This window comes from Jaculus jaculus, chromosome 12 (genome assembly GCF_020740685.1).
Source record: "Jaculus jaculus isolate mJacJac1 chromosome 12, mJacJac1.mat.Y.cur, whole genome shotgun sequence".
Taxonomy (NCBI): domain Eukaryota; kingdom Metazoa; phylum Chordata; class Mammalia; order Rodentia; family Dipodidae; genus Jaculus; species Jaculus jaculus.
In genome coordinates this window covers 87,337,500-87,343,094 of record NC_059113.1, presented here as the reverse complement: position 1 = coordinate 87,343,094, position 5,595 = coordinate 87,337,500, and the positions used below count along the sequence as shown (strand labels likewise).

The following is a 5,595-nucleotide window of genomic DNA, read 5'->3' as shown; positions in this document are numbered from 1 at the left end:
GCAGGAAGAATATGGAAGAGTGTTGAACCTTTGGCTAGAAAAAGTCTTAGAATTCAGTAGCAGACTGTAACTGGTGAGAGTTTGGAAGAGCAGAATGCCAAGAGCAAAGCGGGCAGTGGAGGCCTGGCTCATGAGGTTTCAGAGGGGAACAAGGACTCAACTGGGAACTGTACTAGAAGCAGTTTGTGTGATATTCTGGCTCATTCTGCCCACATCCTGAGAACTTGAACAAGGCAAAATTAAAAATAAATGGACTGGTTTTGTGCTGGAGAGATGGCTTAGCATTTAAGGGATTTGCCTGAGAAGCCCAAGGACCCAGGTTCGATTCTCCAGTACCCATGTAAAGCCAGATACACAAGGTGGCACATATGTCTGGAGTTTGTTTGCAGTGGCTAAAGGCCCTAGTGTATCCATTCACTCTTTCTCTCAAATGAATAACTAAATAATTTTTTTAAAAAGGAATTGGAATGATTTGTTTGGTGGAAGAAATCTCAAGATTTCAGGCAGTGTCATAGTTAATTGTTCCATATTTAGACTGAAAGAGATTAACAAACTAAGCAAAAAAAAAATTATAAAAATGTTCTCTTTGGTGGAGGTAAGAGGGAATTTAAAGCTGGTGCTGAGAATGTGACTGCAGTTGTTAGAGACCAGCACTATTAAAGATAAACCTCCTGTGATGTGCTGGGACAACAGAAAAGGTGTCTTGAGGGCTCCATCCATTGGAGGATCCATCTTGAGACAAATTAAATTCATTTCAGAGAAGAGAGGCTAAACTGAAGGGGTTCCCTGCTTGAAAACAACCACCTAGAGATGTGTTTCCCCTGTTCTAGGGGAGAGCCTAGAAGGTGCACAGACACTGATGCAACTGTGGTCCAAAGACCCAAGGTACATTCTGTGCTGGCAGCAGAACTTGGCAGCCATTGTCTATGTAGACCTGGTTATATTGGCATGAAAGATGCAAGATTGAGATCATGTAGTTTTTCAATCCAGTTCGAGAACCTCTGAGGTCGGGCAATGTGTGGCTGGGACAAAGTCCCTGCAAAGAGGGTCTCAGAAGCCATTGCATGACGCATTGAAGATGCAAGCCCAAGTTGCAATGGAGATCTCGGGATATGGCAGCTGGAGGCCCTGGCACACCCATTCTGTCCGTCTCTCCCTCTTTCTGCCAGTACCCAAAGAAAGTCAGATACACAAAGTGTTTTTATTTTATTTTGGGGGTTTTTGTTTGTTTGGTTTTGGTTTTGGTTTTTCGAGGTAGGGTCTCACTCCAGCTCAGGCTGTCTTGGAATTCACTATGGAGTCTCAGGGTGACCTTGAACTCATGGATATCCTCCTACCTCTGCCTGCCAAGTGCTGGGATTACAGGTGTGTGCCACCATGCCTCACTTTTTTTTTTTTTTTAAGAGAAGATACTTTCTTTATTTTTATTTTTTTTTTATTTTTATTTATTTGAGAGTGACAGACACAGAGAGAAAGACAGATAGAGGGAGAGAGAGAGAATGGACGCGCCAGGGCTTCCAGCCTCTGCAAATGAACTCCAGACGCATGCGCCCCCTTGTGCATCAGGCTAACGTGGGACCTGGGGAACCGAGCCTCGAACCGGGGTCCTTAGGCTTCACAGGCAAGCGCTTAACCGCTAAGCCATCTCTCCAGCCCTCACTTTTTTTTTTATTGGATTTTTTTTTTTTTTTTTTGAGTTAGGTTCTCACTCTAGCGCAGGCTGACCTGGAATCCATTATGCAATCTCAGGATGGCCTCAAACTCATGGAAATCCTCCTACTTCTGCCTCCTGAGTGCTGGTATTAAATGCATACGCCACCACACCTGGCTTTTTCTGAAGTAGGGTCTCATTCTTGCCCAGACTGGCCTGAAATTAACTATGTACTCTCAGACTGGCTTCAAATTCAAAGCATTCCTCCTACCTCTGCCTCTCAAGTGCATGTGCCACTATGCCCAGTACATGAACTGTATTCATTTGGAGAGTGGGGAAAGAAAGAATGGGCTCCACTCTCCAATATCAAGCTACCATCAATCATGGGCTACAAGAGGGCCTGCACCTATTAAACTCTCTATAAAAAAAGTAAGGGTTATCTCATTTGTCCTGGTGCTAACTTTCTCTCTGTTAAGAATCTGCTTCTCTTTTTCAGATAGATGCAGATCCTAAGGAGAGAGCCACCCCATCATACCTCAAAAGGGCCCTGGCTGAAACTAAGGAAAATTGGCGAAACAAGCAAGGGTGCTGTTTTCCTGATGAACCAGATACCAGTACAAGGGGGAAGGAGACCAACACAGAGAAAAATCAACTGCTACCAAATCAGAGAGCCAGAGCCTTAGAGGCCCCCAACACCTCATCACTAAAGCAGACCAAAAATGAACCCAACATGGCTCAGGGAAATTTTGCAGAAGAGGGTGCAGAAAGAATGTCAGAGCCACATGTTGGGTCATGATATGCAGAGACATTTATCGTACCAATAACTGTGGGCTAACTCCACAATGCATGACCCATATACTTCAACAAGGAGGGGCCATTGGGAGGGGTTGGTCATGGATGAGCCTAATGATGGTACCAAACTGCCTGTATTTGCTGAATGCAAGACTAAAAAAAAAAAAGAATGGGCTCACTAAGGCCTCTTGCCGGTGCAAACAAATTCCAGATATATGTGTCACTTTGTGCATCTGACTTTATGTGGGTACTGGGGGAATTGAATACATGGTGGTAGGCTTTGTAAGCAAGTGCCTTTAAGTGTTGAGTCATCTCTTCAGCCCTGCCTCATACTCTTTAAATTTTTTTTATTTATTTGAGAGCGAGAGAGAAAGAGGCAGATAGAGAATGGGTGCATCAGGGCCTCTAGCCACTGCAAATGAACTCCAGATGTGTGTGCCACATTGTGTATCTGGCTTATGTGGGTCCTGGCAAATAGAACCTGGGTACTTTGGCTTTGCAAACAAGTACTTTAACCACTAAGCCATCTCTCCAGCCCTTGTTTTGTTTTTTAAAATATTTTTTTATGCCGCGCGTGGTGGTGCATGCCTTAATAACAGCACTCAGGAGGCAGAGGTAGGAGGATTGCCATTAATTCAAGGCTACCCTGAGACTACATAGTGAATTCCAGGTCAGCCTGGGCTAAAGTGAGACTCTACCTCAAAAAAAAAAAAAAAAAAGAATCATGACATCAAAATAAAAGAGAGACTGATTGAGAGGAGAAGGGGATATGATGGATAATGGAGTTTCAAAGGGGAAGGTGGGAGAAGGGAGGGCATTACCATGGGATATTGTTTACAATCATGGAAGTTGCTAATAAAAAATAATAAATAAAAATAAAAAACAAAAAGAAAATTTTTATTAATATATTTTATTTTTATTTATTTGACAGAAAGGGGCAGATAGAGAGAGAGAGAGAGAGAGAGAATGGGCATGCCAGGGCCTCCAGCCACTTCAGATGAACTCCAGATGCATGCACCCCTTGTGCATCTGGCTTATGTGGCTCCTGGGGAGTCAAGCCTGGGTCCCTAGGCTTTGCAGGCAAGTGCCTTAACCTCTAAGCCATTTCTCCAACCCTTTTAAATATTTTTTAAAATTTATTTTTATTTGAGAGATGAGGGAGAGAGAAAGAGGCAGATTGAGAGAGAGAGAGAGAGAATGGGTGCACTAAGGCCTCTAGCTGCTGCAAACAAATTCCAGATGCATGCGCCAGTTTGTGCATCAGGCTTATGTGGGTGCTGGGGAATCAAACCTGGATCCTTTGGCTTGGCAGGCAAACGCCTTAACTGCTAAGACATCTCCCCAGCCCCCCTTTCCTTAATTCCTGCCTCATATTCTTTAACAGTCCTCAAATTGTCCCAAAGTCTCTTCTGAGAACCAAGGCAAGCATTGTCTTTGTTGCAGCTGGGGCTTCACCATCTCAGCCTCATGAAAGGGCCACCAGGGCTCCTTGCAGGGGCTCTCTACTTGCAAATTAATTTGCATTTTCTCGAATTGGAACCAGTGATAGGTGGGATCTTACCCCGGTGGGCACCTTCCCACAAAATTGTCCCAGTGCACAGCACTAGCTCCCCTTAAGTGGCTAATATACTCAACAATCAAAGCAGTTTTCTTTTTAAAAAATTATTTATTTTTTTTGTTCATTTTTATTTCTTTATTTGAGAGTGACAGAGAGAGAGAGAGAGAGAGAGAGAGAATGGGCGTGCCAGGGCTTCCAGCCACTGCGAACGAACTCCAGATGCGTGCGCCCCCTTGTGCATCTGGCTAACGTGGGTCCTGGGGAATCGAACCTCAAATCGGGGTCCTTAGGCTTCACAGGCAAGTGCTTAACCGCTAAACCATCTCTCCAGCCCCCAAAATTTATTTATTTATTTGCAAGTAGAGATAGATATATAGATAGATGAGAGAGAGAAAGAATGGTGCATACTAGGGTCTTTAACTCCAGATACAAGCACCACTCTGCATCTGACTTTACATGGGCACTGGGGGATGGAACCCCAGTTGTTAGACTTTGCAGGCAAGCCCCTTAACAGCTGAGCCATATCACCTACTAAAGCTGCTTTCTTTCCAGATTCCTTGGCTACAACTTTAAACCCACTCACGCTCCTTAACTCTCTAAGTTATACAGCTTTCATATCTCCTGCTCTGTTTTTGCCGCCCCACTTTCTCACCGCAAACCTGGATCAGAGCACTAAGTACAACCTGAAAGTTATCCCATCTTGAAATTGCCTTCAACTAGTCCATCACTTTTTTTTTTTTTTTTTCATTTTGGTGGTTTGGTTTTTGGGGGGTAAAAATATGGAACACTTCATGAATTTGCATGTCACCCTTGTACAGGGGCCATGCTAATCTCCTCTGTATTGTTCGCTTTTAGTATACACACTGTTGAAGCAAGTACTTTCTTTGGCTTTTTTGAAGTAGGGTTTTGCTCTAGCCCAGGCTGACCTGGAATACACTATGTGTTTTCAGGCTGGCCTTGAACTCACAGTGATCCTCCTACCTCTGCCTCCCGAGTGCTAGGATTAAAAGGTATGCGCTACCATGCCAGGCTTTTTTGTTGTTGTTGTGTTTGTTTTTTGTAAGGTAGGATCTTATTATAGCCCATGCTGACCTGGAACTCACTCTGTGATCCTAGGCTGTCTTCAAACTCACAGTGGTCCTCCTACTTCTACCTCCCGAGTGCTGGGATTAAAGGTGTACACCACCATGCCCAGCTACATTTTTGTGGGGGGGGGGGGATCAAGGTAGGGTCTCACTCTAGCCCAAACTGACCTGGAATTCACTATGTAGTCTCAGGGTAGCCTTGAACTCATGGTGATCCTTCTACCTCTGCCTCCTGAGTGCTGGGAGTAAAGGTGTGCACCACCACACCTGGACCATCCAGTTACTTTTAAAAAAAAAGTATATATGGGCTGGAGAGATGGCTTAGCGGTTAAGTGCTTGCCTGTGAAGCCCCAGGACCCACGTTAGCCAGATGCACAAGGGGGCGCACGCATCTGGAGTTTGTATGCAGTGGCTGGAAGCCCTGGCGCGCCTATTCTCTCTCTCTCTCTCTCTCTCTCTCTCTCTCTCTCTCTCTCCCCCCCTTTCTTTCTCTGTCTGTCACTCTCAAA

General features: G+C 44.7%; 1 non-coding gene across 1 annotated transcript; it reads right to left on the bottom strand.

Annotated features, from left to right (window-relative positions):
- Positions 1-4,774: 4,774 nt before the first annotated feature.
- On the bottom strand, positions 4,775-4,878 carry LOC123453861. Its single transcript, XR_006633038.1, has one exon. It is a non-coding gene; the product is annotated as a U6 spliceosomal RNA (small nuclear RNA).
- Positions 4,879-5,595: the final 717 nt, after the last annotated feature.